Raw genomic sequence first — 16655 nt, 5'->3', positions numbered from 1 at the left:
ATCTGAATACATTAAGATTAAAACTATTTTACGCCTAAGTTTAAAAGGTGAACTCACGCTGCAATAGTGATACATTTCAAAGTAAGCATTAGAAGAACAGATTACAAAGCATCCTATCAAATGCTTGAGTGTTATTGATTTTACTGGTCTGGGACCAGTTTCTTTAAATTTTGTAATCTTCTTAGGTTAAGAAACATTTCTGTAACCAATATGATCAAACATTAAAGAACAGTAGTACATTAACAATTAATTACTAATTTTTAACACCAAGCCAGACAGTAAACAATACATGAAAAAAGATTTCCCATAACTTTGAAAATTAATTCCTTGCTTATCTGTGAAATGTCATTATCATGACATTTAATCATAAGTTAATTTGAGAAGCAAGTAGCTTTGGCCATTTTCAAGCACACACATGCATGTGCACACACCCACACTATGTATATATCTTACTGAATTTTGAAAAATGCTTCCCAAAACTTTAAATAATAGAAACTGGATATTGACAGTTTTTATTGCTCTACTTCATACAATACATTATTTCTACGAAAAATACACATTAATTGAATTTAGCTACTATTGGCTGCTGTATAAAAATATGCACTTTCAAAGCCTGCCATTATCATTTTCTCTTCCCAAAACTCCAGAACTTGACAGTACCCAAATAAAAACACCCATTTATTTAGTAAGGAAAAGCACAAAAAAATTAAACACAATAATGTCTTCATCAAACCATTTTATGTTATTGCAAAGATCAGACCATATGTCTCACAATTTTAATGCATTAATAATATGAGTAACATATTTTGCATGTGTAAGAAAATGTATGTGAACTTATAGAAGCATTTTTTTGTAAAATGCATGAATCAATCTAATATTGGGCTAAGTGATGTTCAATATTCAAATTAGCACCCATTTTTTAATTCATTTTTTATTTTACTCTTAAAATATTAGATGTTTAAAAATTAGGTAGACAAGACGTGTATTTTCCTCAAATTCAATATGAAACATTTATATATAAAAAGTTGCAAAATCTTTTTACTTGAATAAAGAATCTAAATAAAGACAGAACAAACATCTGCCGGGAACGCATTAAGTAAAAAAAATATTCTGTCTAGGGCAGCGTTTTGACCAGATGGCCAATGGTGATTCTTCTAATTTTGGATATACCAGAGATCAATTTACATGTATGGTTTCTTTTTATAAATACCAAATGATTAACAGAAAAAAGGATAAATCAGTAATAACGAATTTTCTTGCTATGCATTTAACTGTTAGGATCAATGGAATTGACAACATGTCACCCATTCAGTCATAATTGAATGATATTACAATAATAAATAAATAATAGGGGAAACATTATGGTTCAGATAAATGTTTATTCCATTATATCTCTGCTGTTCTGTGGAAGACACAGAGTCCTATTAATGAACTACAACATAAAGAAACAAAAATGGAACATGTTAGAAAAGATTTTAAGGGCAAAGGTCTCTCAAGCAATCTTCTCTATCATTAAATTCCCTCTGTACATATGACATATAGAAAACCATAGAAGATCACTGAAAAAAATCATCCATTGCTTTCACTTAGCGTACCATAATTTATGATGGACGGTTTATGCACTGGATTCCTTTTTGGGTTTTAGTTGTTATTACACATCTATTAGAAGATTTGTATAATATTTATTCCAAATAAATTAAAAAGCTAACCCACATCCAATACATGTGGAAATATGACTGAATACCTGATTATAAAGCAAGTTACATATTGTGAACACAAATCCTATTTTGCATAGTTTTTGCATAGTGGAATACACTGGTATTCAAAATGTAACCTAATCTGCCATCCTAAAGATTACTAATGTTGTTAAGCTATCATTACACAAAGTCTAATAAGGTGCATCTGTCATGAACAGATATGTAAAATTAATCTGCACAGAAATTTCTAAATGAAAGTATTATGATTTAATTTTTGTGTTTGCAAAGAAACATTCATAGGAAGTTGATGTTAGTATATTTACCATTATAAAGAATATAGATTTTAGAAATATTGCTATCAAATAGTACCATTGTTTTTCTTTACTTAAGGCTTTAGTTAGCATTACCTCTGGATCCAATACTAAGGTTCCCAAGACAGCTGATCATCTGCTTCTCCTTAATAATTCAAAGGACTGTTCTGAAAATAATCTATCCATGCATCATACACAAGAATTCTTTTTTGTGTCACCCTACAGTCTTTTGATTGATCCATAGACCAAAATCTGTGTTACTTTTATAAATCATGCTCAATTTGAAGGAAATTCAATATGCAAATGTTTCAGCTGTTCTCTAGTTCAAATGGCATTCTATCAATTTGAAAAACGAAAAATCGGCAAAGGAATACTTGACTTTACTGCTTAATGTCTATTAGGAATGCCATAGCTGACCATTCTAAAATCTATGAAATTTAAAAATCTACTGGACATCAATATGCCAGAATCTTTAAGTGTTCCAAGACAAACTTTCAAATATCTATATCTAAAAAGGAAAATGTAAATAAATAATAAAATTACATACATCTCTTTTTTTTAAAGGAAATTCTCTTCAGCTTTCTTTTAAGCTTATTCTGGTCTTAGAAGAATAGAGCCATTTCTAAACTTACATATTTCAGCTCTTTTTCTACACTAACACTTCTTAAACATCTGTCTGGTTATGTTAAACATCATGTTACAAATTATATATATACACAGACCTCTATTTTCTCAAGGTGATCATCTTTCAGAGAGCATAATTCCTAAACTATGAAAGGAGCAAGGACAATTCCCAAGCTTCACATAGTTTTCCTATAGAAAACTAAATAAATTTAATTCCAATACATTAAAAAATACAACTCACAATACATTCAAAATAAACAAATAAACCTAAGTTTTATGGAACTGAGCATAAATATAAATATGGCTTTACAGAGAAATCATGAGCGAATTCTGTAAATTCTGGTATTTGCTGTTTAAATGCAGTTTATACAGGCCCCTAGTGGTTTAGCACTCATAGCAGCAGACAAAGGGGTGATCCTTACTTTTTAGCATGTTAGTTCCAGTATGTAAACACCATTCTATTTTTTTTAAAAAAATAGTAATCCTTAAAAGTAGGAATATAGCTTATATTGGTAGATATAAAAACTGGGCTATTTTCAACCCTTGCACAAAAATTAAATAATACCATGGAACTGTCTAAATATAATGCCTATGTCTCATCACAGGCATGTTTTAACTTGTGGCACTATTAGTAACTGAATAGAAATGTATTATACAAATGAAACTCTGAAAGCACTGTTTCTTAACATCTGGAATCTCAAAAATGTGTGCCCTTTATCAAGAACCATTCTTGAAAAATCACACAAATCTACTACTATAAATGTTTTAATGTCAGCTTAAAAATAGAGGTCTTTTCTGACATCTCAGTAATTGAAAAGAATGTATAAAAACATGTATCATTCCAAATTGAAAGTACAGTATGTATAAATCTAATATGCTGCCCTCAGATCATTATTATCTTACTTCCCTTCGTAAAATTAGAGTTCTTCAATCACACTTTTCATATTCATATTTACATCAATCCAGTAGGATAAAATTTGACAGGTAAACTGATGCCATTAAAGAGGCTATTAATTAAACATTTAGACACCATCAATAAAACAGTTCATCTTATAAGTTCATCTTCATAAGGAAACTGATAAATCAGCAGCATCTTTACCTAAAAGCAGTTACCTGTCATTTATTTTTTTCAAAATAAGATCTTTGTTTGGTTTTTGTTAAGTTTCCGAATTTTTGTGTGTTTTTTTCTCACAGGTAAAAAAAAAGACTTTGAAAACCAAATTTCATGTTGAATTTGCAGCAGCAATATTCTAAGCTTTTTTTAACCATACATCCAAAAGTAACGTTTTCTGTTCACTTTAATTTTTGTAACATATATGGTCAAAAAGGAGAAATAATTCCTTTTAAAAACATAATTTTGTCCACTGAGACAGGATGTAAGCAATTGACAGAAATACCCTCCTGTTATGAAAAATACCTTTCAGTATTTTTTCTCCAAAAATAAATAAAATCACAAACCCTAAAGAAAAAAACTATCAAAACAAAACCATACCTATATGAGCAACTCAGCTGCAATATTGCACAGCCACACATTGAAACTGAACATGAAACCTTGATGGTGCACACTGTGATCACTCCTCTCAAACCGGATCTAAAGCATACATTCAATTTTTGTGTGCGTACAGACTAAGGTGACGATAAATGCGCTTCCCATGTGGTACAAAAATTATTTTGAAAAGCACCTGAAAAAAATAATATTAGTAAGCCCTAGACTCCCATGAAATAACCCGCAGAGGAACAAAACTAAGGTCAGCAAAGCAGAAGAGTGGAGGAAAGGTTACACAGTGCAACTTGCAACTTATCCTGGCATTTGGGGGGGGGGTGTATAGAAGCATTAGCAGAAAGGGCAATTTGCAAATCCAAGCAGGCTGAAAAGCAACCAGAGTGTCACCTCTTAAGAGAATTCTGATCAGTAAGTTTGCCAACAAAGGAGCCCTCTTGTAAATCCTACAGGAATCGTTGCCTTAGTGTTGCAAATAATAGATATAATGACAAATATTTCTCTGTTTTAAAATACTGGATTTTTTTCCCCCAGAGGATGAATAGGAAAACACATCCACAATCCAAGCAGTCTGTGTAGGACAGCTTACTTTTGCCTCCTGGTGTCTTTTCTTCCCAGCGTGATAACCATCACTCGGGGCATATGCTAACTCGACCATTAGCGGTCCTTTGGGCATTTCGTGTGCCCTCGCCTTTGATCCACCCCGTACGCATCCAGTACCCAGGGGTGACTTTTTAATTTTTCCTTTGCCACCCCGTCCAAGACACGGGAATCAACCCTCCTCCCCCCTCCCCCATCGCCAAATCTTATCGTTAGTTCTCCCGATTGGAGATTAGAGGCCGGGGTGCTGCTGTGATGGGTCGGTGGGAAGGAAGGGGTGGCTGGGGTCGGGTGGGGGGGGGGAAACGACAGTCAGTGACAAATGCAGATCTACATGCCGCGAAGAAAGAGAGACCGGGAAGGGTCTCGGCGAAATGGGTCAGCGGGAGCAGCAGCGCAAGGATTTACCTGCTCATCCTGGCTCCCCTTCAGTCCCCCCGAGCAGCAGCGCCGCCGCCGCCCAAGCCCGCCTTCCCGCCCGTTACGACCGTGGGCGCTCCGCTTTCGCCTTGCTCCTTCTTCTTCCTCCTCCTCCTCTTCCTCGTCTTGATGTTACTACTGTAACTATTGCTGCTGCTGCCACGGCTACTTCTTCTGGCGCTTTCTCCCCACGCCGCTGTGGCGTGTCTTTCGGGCGGCCAATTTAATCCAAAGGCGAGTGAGGTCTGCAAGCCGACTTCTGCCGGCGGGGGCTCTTCGCAGGGATCCCTCCGCTCCCCCGACGGCCCAACGCGCAAAAGTGGCGGGCTGTCTCTGAGGAGAGCCGACGGCATCCAAAGAGCAAGGAGCCGGCTCAACTCCCCTGGCAGACGGGGTTCCCCGCTTTCTTCTCTTTCTCCTGCTCCTCCTCCTTCTCTTCTTCTTCTTGGCGCTTCTCCGTTCTGTTCTTCTTGCTGCTCCTGCTCCCGGGAGCTCTCCCTGCTTCTCCCTCCTCCTCCTCCTCCTCCTTTCACTCCCTCCTCCCTCTTCTCGCTCCCCCCGGGTCGCCCCTCTTAATATAGTCTATTCTTTGTGCTATAAACGGAAAAAACTGGGTCTGCTGCTCGCCTCCTCAGTTTTTGTGCTCCCCCTCTCTCCCCCTACGAAGCCTTTCAAGTGCCTGATCAGCCCAAAGAGATGAAGTTGGAGATGGAGGCAGGAACGGCAAGACATCCAAAACCCATGGAGGAGGAAGACTTTTGCCGGGAAGAAGCGACGGCTGTGGTGTGCGTGCGCTGGCTGAGGGAGAAAGTCGGAAAGATGCTTCTCTCTCCTTCTCTTTCTCCCCTCTCTCTTCTCTCTCACGCTTGGGAAACCTGCCTCGCTCTGGGTTTGTGCGCGCGAGAGGGATTCTTTTAAATCCTCTTATAACGCTGTGCGGATCACAGGATTTATGTAGCCCCGAGTAGGACTCGGGGCAGCCGGTTGCAGAGTTGGCTGCTGAGGCGAAGGGGAAAGGAGAGGGGAGGGCGCGGGAAGGGAGGGGGGGAAGCGCGAGGCGCGCGGGTTAAAAAAAAGAAGAAGGGGAAAAAAAAAAAGGGAGCCGGAGAACCACCCCGCGAGCCAGGGCTCGCGCTCCCTTCTCTCAATCCGGCCGCCGGGACCAGCCACTGAGAGAGAAGAACCGCGCGAGGCACGCGCACGCCAAGGCTGGAGCGCGCCGAGCCCAAGGAGGCGGGGGGGAACGGTTCTTGGGGGGGCGGTGACGTCAGCCCCCCTGCTCTCCAGCTGGACGAGCTAGGAAGGAACCTCCCACTCCCCTTTTATCTCACGCGGAGATATACAAGGCAGAGAGAGAGAGAAGGCGCCCGCGTTTTCCTCTCGGAGAAGCCACGCTTGGAAAAGAAGCCGGCGAGATGTCTGGTTGAACGTGTCCGCTTTATTTATTGCCCGCGTTCCACTGCCACCATCCCTCTCGTGAATTTGCAAAATCCGAATACGATCGCGACAGCTGCCCTCATATCTCAAACCACCACCCGCTTTTAGCGTCCGGCCAACAAGCCCAATTCCGTCTTTGGGGGTGGAGTGGACTAAGTGCATCTGGTTGCTTTTAAGGCAGGGCTGACCAAAAAGAAAGCGACTGTTGCTCTTCATTGTTGATTGCAATGAAACTTTACGCCTGCCGTGCAGTAACCTAACATATTTATGCGCTATGATTTTACTTTACATTTTGTTCCCGAAAAATGTGGATTTTTAAATGCCTGGTCATTTATCGGGTAGAAGTGTCGGATTTCTAAAAATAAGCCAAAGGGCTCCCGGATGTACTTTTACAATACCATGACAAAACTTCGAAGAAACAAAAGATCTGATTGGAAGAATATCACGTACCTAATGGCATATCACATTATTATGCTATGGAATGGGAATGGGAATGGGAATGGAAATGGAAATGGGGAAGAGAAGAGAAGAGAAGAGAAGAGAAGAGAAGAGAAGAGAAGAGAAGAGAAGAGAAGAGAAGATTCTTTATTGGACAAGTGTGATTAGACACATACGGAATTTGTCTTCAGTGCATAAGATCTCAGTATACATACAAGCAATAAAGGGATAAATCATAAGATACAATCATAATCATAAGATACAACCAACAAAGCGATAATCATACGATATCAATAGAAGTGGGTAATAGGAAAGGCGAGAAGGGTAATATTATATTATCCTTTATACATTAAATAGTATATTATTTAAAAATAAACATGCATTGGACAGCGTACAAATGTTCTACAAATCCCTTCTAAAAAATAGACCTTGCTGTTTTTGTATGGTTGGTCACTGATGACCCAGTTATGCTGGTAAGATATCCATGGGGCAGAGACTGTTCCTTGTGTTCCACTTTTTCCCTCTATTTATTAGATTTTTTCCCCCACCTTTATCAATATGAAGCATTAGCAGCACAATTTGCTGCCACATGATTTCTTCATTCTGCCTAGAAATGTATTTCCAGGATCAAAGAGGTCAGAATGCCCAACCCATTCGCCCCAAATTTCAATGATGAACTGAAAGAGGAAGAAGTCTAAGAACCCAATAGCCCGGGGCATTTATATGTACATTTTTTCTACCTCTTAAATACTTGTTTATTCTCTGAAAAGCAGCTGGTTGAAACATCTTATTTCCACCTACAGATGTTCGTCACTTCTTAAATCCTAAAAAAGCCCTCTTATCACTTATTTATTGGTGAAACATCTAAAAAGAAATAAGCTGGTCTCTCTCTACAGGTGTTCCATCAAAATGCCTAGATCGCAGAAAAGAGATAGCAATGACTGCACATCATAGAGTAAAAAATGAGGTTAAAATAAAAAAAAAACAGCCATACCCTAAGCTCTATTAGCATTAGATTGTATGTCTTCAGCTATATCATTGCAGAGAGCAGAATCTGTACACATTTACTTAGAAATAAATCACTGTGTTCAGTAAGTTTTGCTCCCAGATCAGCTTGTACCAGAAACAGCTGTAACCACCTTTGAAATGATGTTTCATATGATTAGATAATGGAAATGTGTTTTAATAAAATATATGAAATTGGAATCATATTTAAGGGATAGTAAGATTGCATAACTGTATGTGTGTGTGTGTGTGTGTGTGTGTGTGTAAAACAACAATGTCTTGATACATACTTTGTATTTCTCTTCTTTTTTTTTAACTTTAAACTCATAAAAAGTAAAGACAGGTATGTAGATTATAAGAAAATTCAAAAATCTAAGGGCTGGTCATTCAAAAGTCATAAAGTGGTTTGCAAACAAAAATGGGTACAGTTATACATCATATACTATATTGCCAAATAAATGAAGCATCTGAAAAATAATACATCTTGATGCTTAAAAATATTCCAAAGAAATAAGACAATGACCTGCTGTTTTTCTTAAAAGCAATGTTGTTTTCAATTACTATGATAACGTATAGTATAATCATAGTGTATAAAATCATTACAGGTATATAACATACACCATTATTTAAAAAATAATAGATCTTTCAAGGGATTTAATACAGCATGATGACAAATTTGGAGTTAAATGCCAGTCACTACCTTTCTGACTGCTACACAAGCATAGTTTGAATTGAGAAAGTTGGTTATGTGAGCTGATTTGGAATATGATGCTATCATGTATCAATTCCTCAATTCTCTGCAGGGCTAATGAAGAATATCATTGATACGCAGTGTCACAATAGGTGGATGTCAAAGACATTAGAAGTCAGACTTCCAGTGGTCATTTTGGTCCCATGAATCCTCTGCAAAAATATTCATGCTCACACAGTTCTATATTTTTCAATAATGCTCTATATTCTATTTATTTGAATCCTGTGTTTATTATTTTTACAAACAACCCAAGGCAGTGAACATATCCAACACATCTTCCTTCTCCTATTTTCTGTACAACCCTGTGAGGTCCGGGGTTGGGCTGAGAAAGTGTGACTGGCCCAAAGTCACCCAGCTGGCTTTTATGGCTAAGGCAGGAACCCACGGTCTCCTACTTTCTGGTCTTGTGTCTTAATAGCACTTAGCAATAGCACTTAGACTTAGTGGTTTTTTTACTACTGGTTTTGTGGGTGTGGCTTGGTGAGCGTGGGGTGGCTTGGTAGGCATGACTTGGTGGGTGTGGCAGGGGAAGGGTACTGCAAAATCTCCACTCCCTTCCCACTCCTGGGGGAAGGATATTACAAAATCTCCATTCCCACCCTACTCTGGGGCCAGCCAGAGGTGGCATTTGCCAGATCTCCGAACTATTCAAAATTTCTGCTACCGGTTCTCCAGAACCTGTCAGAACCTGCTGGATCTCATACCTGCTTAGCCTTATATACTGCTTCACAGTGCTTTACAGCCCTCTCTAAGCGGTTTATAGAGTCAGCATATTGCCCCCAACAATCTGGGTCCTCATTTTACAAACCTCAGAAGGATGGAAGGCTGAGTCAAGCTTGAGCTGGGGAAATATGAACTGCCAAACTGCTGGCAAAAGGCAGCCTGCAGTACTGCATTCTAACCACTGCGCTACCACAGCTCACAATCACTTAACCACTAAATCAAACTGGTTTTGGTCTATATGCGTACCTTTAACAAAAATTCATGTTCTGCTTTTACTAAACTAGATCATTAGGATTCTCATATTGCCATCTAATATGATAAGTCTTTAAATTCAAAGAGGAATTACAACTTTTAGTGCAAATTCAGTTTGTACAATACCGTGCACCATATTCAGTTGCAAACTAATAGACAATGATTCAACTTAATCAGCCTTGAATCTTCATATATATATTTTTTGCGTGATTAAATAACTATTAACTTTTTGGTGTATTTTCCTCCTCTCTTCAGTTTCTTTAATGTAAGAGCCAAAATAAAAACAGGAAGTGTGATCAAAATAATGAGAAATGAAAGTCTTTAGAATCTTTTCTTTTAACTGCCAAAGGGTTCATACTGTACACAAAAGATTAAGGAAAGATGAAAAATTGATTAAGAAACAGATAAAAGACTGAATGAGTCCCTAGAGGTAAGTTTCCAATGAAAAGATACTGATGTATAAAATGTACTTGAACAGTACTATTTTTTATTACTGAAAATGGGCATTCTTATTACCATAATAGTATGTAAAATTTAGCATTCAGTAGAAACAGTGAGAAAGCCTTCTAAGTTAAAAATGAGAATGCTGAAAGTGTAAATTGAGCAGCTGGAGTGTTTCTCTTAGTAATTTTGAGATCCAGAATTTGATGCATGTGTTAATCACTTATTATATTTTATACAAAAGCTTACTTTATTGTAACTGTAAATAATCTGAATTCATAGCTATAATAATACATGCAATTAATAAAGCTAACTAAGCAACAGCAGGGTTTTTTAAGGCTGGTACTAATTACATGGCCAGGATGGCAACTATGGGGACAAAGTCAGGTTATCTAACCACCAAATTATTGACATTGAGATTTACTGAATATCCAATAATTTGTTTCTCGTGTGGCATTCTTCTAATGGTTAATGGTTTCACTCCACAGAATTGTGAATACAAGCAGAAGCCATGTCAATTTGAAAAAAATCTTATAAGTGGCTTGCTGTACAATTAGCCATCTGACTTAAACCCTTTTTTATACCTCAGTATATGCAAATATTGAATATTTTCCTTATCTGAATGCCCAAAGGGATCCTGAAATCAGTTCTCCATGCTAGGTGCATACACTCCCTTCAAGAATGCATAATCAGTTCTGTACTCTATGAGTTGTCCTTATACCCCCTAAATATTTGGGTTATTTCCAATTAGCCTGTTCATATAGAATGAATTTCAGTACCACATCAGTGGCAATTTGCACTTTTTGTAACCAACCCTAATTTGGATTTCGGTAACCACACCTAAGTCCACAGACAGAATAACTTTGTAGTTTGATAAATTATTTGCATTGAACAATTGTCTTACGTGCTTATTCTGTGCTATTGAAGAAATGCTGACTAAATGCAATGACAAAGAAAAAAAACCTAATATGGAAATTTAAACTTTAAATTTTCTTCACCACCTAATTATTGGCAACACAACATCTTTTGTGAGGCAGAAGCCCAGCTCTATAATTCCAGATTAAAGAAGTTGCAGGTGGAAATTATATATTAGTCACAGTTTCTCAATTGGAGGATTTATCTTCAGTAAGGGAAACAAATTCTCAAGAGTTCTGTTAACATAAAAACATTCCAAGTAAACCACAGCAGATGTCTTTTCAGGTCAGAGCTAAAGTTCAAACTAGTTCTGTATGAGGATTTCATATATTTGATTGCCATAAGAAAGTACTGGGAAGCATATCTCTCAGAGATTGAGCCTGTGAACTTAAATTATATTTTCCTGTGCATCATTCCTCATGTTATCACTTAGGTGCAAAAAGTCTAAAGTAATGTGATTTTACCCGTAAAAATGTTTGGATATTAATTGGATACATGCCTAGAGCACTCAAAGTCTCATGAGTTGTCAAGGAAATATTTCCACTCCTTATTGCCATCTATAACAGGGAGGGAGGGAGATTGGCTATAAACCAATCTATTCTGCCTTTCGAAACCATAGAGTAACTCCACCATTATTCTTAATCAGATACTAGTATAGGGACATTCTGGATATTTTTTTTTTAAAGTCAGCAATAGCATGCCTTACCTAATGCCAGTTTTCCCACTACAAAGATCTTTATGTAACCTGGTGAGTTTTGCTCCTTCAACCTTTTCTCAGACTATGAAGGCCTGGACTTTCTTTTGAAGTTTCCATTGCTATTTGCAGCTGTTAGGGATCTCTGTTGTCTTTTAGCAGAGTATAGTGGGTGAAGTAGTTTCTTTCTTGGGGGTGTTTTTATTGGTACCACCTCCTCCCTGTTCTTGTGCTCAGCTTTATCACTTCATTGTTTATCAGAAACCAGGACAGATACAGTGTCTGAAAAGAAGCTATCCTCAAGTTACACCTTTTAGTGTTTTGTTTTCAGGCTCCAGTTTTGGTCTATACCAGTGATGGCGAACCTTTTTGGCACCGAGTGCCGAAACCAGCATGTGTATGCGTGTATGTGCGCATGCATGCGTGTGTGAGTGCGCATGCGTGCGCCAGAGCACTGGAAACCCAAAGACCAGCTGGTTGGTACTCACCGGCCAACTGGTCTTTGGGTTTCCAGCACTCTGTTGAGCACAAAGACTAGTGCACCAGAAACCAGAAGAGCAGCTGGCAATGGCGCCCACGCCCACAGAGAAGGCTCTGCGTGTCATCTCTAGCACACATGCCATAGCTGGCTGTACACCGCCCTGAGTCCTTCGGGAGAAGGGCGGTATAAAAATTTAATAAATAAATAAAATAAATAAATAGGTTTGCCATCATGGGTCTATACACTGGTTACAAGTAGTTTTCTTTTCTAAACTAACAGCCATTCAGAAGGGCTTCCAAATACCATTTTTAATCCTTTAAGAGGATTAGGGGACTGGAGGCTAAAACATAAGAAGAATGGTTGCAGGAACTGGGTATGTCTAGTTTAATGAAAAGAAGGACTAGTGGAGACATGATAGCAATGTTCCAATATCGCAGGGGTTGCCACAAAGAAGAGGGAGTCAAGCTATTCTCCAAAGCACCTGAGAGTAGAACAAGAAGCAATGTGTGGAAACTAACCAAGGAGAGAAGCAACTTAGAACTAAGGAGAAATTTCCTGACAATTAGAACAATTAATCAGTGAAACAACTTGCCTCCAGAAGTTGTGAATGCTCCAACACTGGAATATTTTAAGAAGATGTTGAATAACCATTTGTCTGAAGTGATGTAGGGTTTCCTGCCCGGGCAGGGGGTTGGACTAGAAGACCTCCAAGGTCCCTTCAAACTCTGTTATTATTATTATAAGAGTATGGCAATGAAGTCACTGTATCTAAGGCTGTTTAGTTACATGCTATACAACTGATATTCTCTCACTATCACCTAATTTCATTTACATTTAATGCATTTAATTTTGTTGTACGAGGTACAATGGCAGTAAAGTAAACTAACTAACTATATAGTTTGGTGTGGGAAAGCTGGAACCTGTCAACTTTAAATAGCATCATCAAGACAAATACGTGGATGATTGGAAAAGGTGTGGTTTTGATTTTGTTTTTTTAGTGGTAAAGGATAGAGTGTTTGTTTCTATTGAACAGCCTGGTAGGGAGTGGGGCTTTAAGGCAGGCTCAAAATATATTCAGCTTGGACACAGCTAGATCAAAAAAAACAAAGAGTTGATATTCTTTGTCATAAGTCCTCAACTTATGACCCCAATTGAGCCCAAAATTTCAGTTGTTAAGTGAAACATTTGTTCAGTGAGTTTTGCCCCATTTTATGACTTTTCTTGCCACATTTGTTAAGTGAATCACTGCAGTTGGTAAGTTAGCAACCTGGTTGTTAAATGAATCTGCTTTCCCAGTTGACTTTGCTTTTTCAGAAGGTTGCAAATGGAGATCACGTGAACCTGGGACACAGCAAAGGTCCTAAATATGAACCAGCTGCCTAGCACCTGATCATGGGGAATGCTGCAAAGGTTGTGACTGTGAAAAATGGTCACAAGTCACATTTTTCAGTGCTGTTGTAACTTCGAATGATCACTAAACAAATTGTTGTAAGTTGAGGACTACCTGTGTTGAAAAACCCTGATTATAGCACTATGGATATCAGGACAAATTTTAAAACATGACAATATTTTCAAATTTATCTGGATTCATTTAAACATGTGATATAAAGCTAGAGAAGTAGACTGATCTGGAATGCTTTGACTGGTGTAATTTTCCCACTATCTTAGTGTTGGCTTTAACATTAAAATGTCAAACTCATTTATTTAAGTTTCTTGTATTATATAAGCAGAAATATGAAGTGCATAAATACATACATAGCAGGGATCTCTGATATGTTTGCCTTTTAGAGTAAGTTTGCATTATGATGAAATAAGTCCTTTGGAAGAACATCAGTGATACAGCAAAATGTTTTGGTGTCTCCAAAAAAAAACACCTGACATACATTTTACACATTTCAACACAGAATAAGCTTAGTAACATTAATTTTATTGTAACATAGAAATATTTAATTTCTGTGATGATGATGGCCCAAGACATTTTGCTGAGTGAAAAGTAGTTCAAAATATGTCATTCGCTTACATGCTGCTGATGTTTTATTTACATTATCCAAACCTAACTACAGATTGGCCCTGTTTTTCTATCATACCTCTAAAATTTGGTTCTGTTCAAAAAAATCAATATAGAAAATGAATAATTAAAGATATTTAAATATCTATTTTAAGTTCCCTAGCATTGGAACATTTTACATTTTATTTACAGCTTGAACATTATCAGGCATAGACTATGATTCAACTATAGTAGAAACCACATCACAAAAACATTTCCTAGAAACTACCTTCCTCTGGCACAGAGAGGAACATGGCATTCACATTATTTCTATCATGAAAGTCTCATTAGGTTACAATAATAATAAAAATTTTCAGTGCTATTAAGAAAAGGCAAACAAGCTAAAGTAACAGAATTTTGGTTAAAAGTGTATATACATCTTTGTAGTATTGATCTAAATAACTGAGCATTATTTTATTTCTATTTAAAACAATTAAGTAAACATTTGTTTTAAAAAACTTTTTTTTTGTTTTACAAAAAAAGTAAAAGGAAGGGGAAATTACTAATTCCAAGATTCAGCATTAACAATTACATTGAAATTGTTAGTGCCCTATTATAACCCATTTAACTAATGTTGGCAAGTTTCTTTTAATTCCTAAAGTCCATTCTTTTAATTCCTGAAGTCCATAACTGATGTGTTGATTGAATCTCTTGATACCAGAAAATTTAAATGTTCCAAAAATTACATTTTTATAAAATGAAGTCTTTTTTTTTAAAAAAAATAGATAACTAATAATTGGAGTGTAATTGTTTCTAAAAAGGGACGCAGTGGCTTAGTGGGTAAGATGCTGACCTTGTCGATCGAAAGGTCGGCAGTTCAGCGGTTCGAATCCCTAGTGTTGCGTAATGGGGGAAGCTCCCGTTACTTGTCCCAGCTTCTGCCAACCTAGCAGTTCGAAAGCACATAAAAAATGCAAGTAGAAAAATAGGGACCACCTTTGGTGGGAAGGTAACAGTGTTCCGTGCACCTTTGGCATTGAGTCATGCTGGCCACATGACCACGGAGACGTCTTTGGACAGCGCTGGCTCTTCGGCTTTGAAACAGAGATGAGCACCGCCCCCTAGAGTCAGGAATGACTAGCACGTATGTGTGAGGGGAACCTTTATCTTTTTTAATTGTTTCTAAAAAGATACAGAGGTTTCTTTCCTATTTAAAAATACTGACAGAACAAAATCTACTTCATCATCACCATCATTATTATTATTATTATTGCTTAGTTAAACAAACCAGTGATGTGAATATTTTTTAAGCCAAAGTGAAAATAAAATTGATTTTATATATTCGTACATATCCATAGGCATTATTATTTTGCTTGATAATTGCTAAAATCTAATGAGAACAGTTGCAGATATTCCTATTACTTCCTAATACTCAGAAACTCTTCAAGGTTTCTAAGTTACTAAACTTGCTAAGTTACTAAAGGCATCTAAAAACTCCACTTCTGTGATTCTTAACATATGGGCTGGCACAACCCCCCCCCCACATAATTAAAAGTTTACTCTCATCACTACTGACAAAACAGGAAATCTCTATAAAATAACACACATCTTCTTAAAAACAGTTTATAAACTCCTACCCTCAAAACAATGCTATAGAGCACTGCACACCGGAACAACTAGACACAAGAACAGTTTTTTCCTGAAGGCCATCACTCTGCTAAACAAATAATTCCCTCAACACTGTCAAACTATTTACTAAATCTGCATTACTATTAATCGTCTCATCGTTCCCATCACTAATCTCTTTCCACTTATGACTGTATGTGTTGAGTTTGGCATGTTTCCCTAACAACAAATGATGTGATGCTCCTGATTGGCTGGTTCGCGGCATGGGAGTTTTCCTGGTCTCCCATTGGCTGAGCCGTTCTGACAGCCGATATAAAAGGGCTGTCAGCTGTTTTTCGGCTCCGCTTTTTCGTTCCAGGGTTGCCTTGTTAGTTGCGGTTATAAATAAAGCATATTGTTAGAAGGTGGTCGCCTCAGTCATTAACCCCTTCTGTCAAGGACAGAACAGTATGACTGTAACTTTGTTGCTTGTATCCTTACGATTTATACTGATATTGTTTCCTGATTGCTTATTTGTAGCCTATGATTATCATTAAAGTGTTGTATCATTAAGTGTTAAATTTGTACCCTATGACTATCATTAAGTTTTGTAAGTGTTGTACCTTGATGAAGGTATCTTCAACAAGTATGTACACTGAGAGCATATGCACCAAGACAAATTCCTTGTGTGTCCAATCACACTTGGCCAATAAAAATTCTATTCTATTCTATTCTATTCTATTCCATTCTATTCCATTCCATTCCATTCCATT

General features: G+C 37.5%; 1 protein-coding gene across 2 annotated transcripts in view; it reads right to left on the bottom strand.

The window, feature by feature from the left end:
• The window catches only part of PTPRD (protein tyrosine phosphatase receptor type D), a 1472813-nt gene that overhangs the window by 412549 nt on the left and 1043609 nt on the right, over positions 1 to 16655 (bottom strand). The window contains exon 1 of one of the 2 annotated variants that reach the window (XM_058166457.1): positions 5142 to 6168. The exons of the other annotated variant lie outside the window; for it this stretch is intronic. The gene's annotated coding sequence lies outside the window, so the exon portion shown is untranslated. Of the gene's footprint in view, positions 1 to 5141; positions 6169 to 16655 lie in introns of those variants that run through there. 2 annotated transcript variants of the gene reach the window in all.

The sequence above is a fragment of the Ahaetulla prasina genome, chromosome 2 (genome assembly GCF_028640845.1).
Source record: "Ahaetulla prasina isolate Xishuangbanna chromosome 2, ASM2864084v1, whole genome shotgun sequence".
In the NCBI taxonomy this organism is placed as follows: domain Eukaryota; kingdom Metazoa; phylum Chordata; class Lepidosauria; order Squamata; family Colubridae; genus Ahaetulla; species Ahaetulla prasina.
This window is presented reverse-complemented; position numbering and strand designations above follow the sequence as displayed.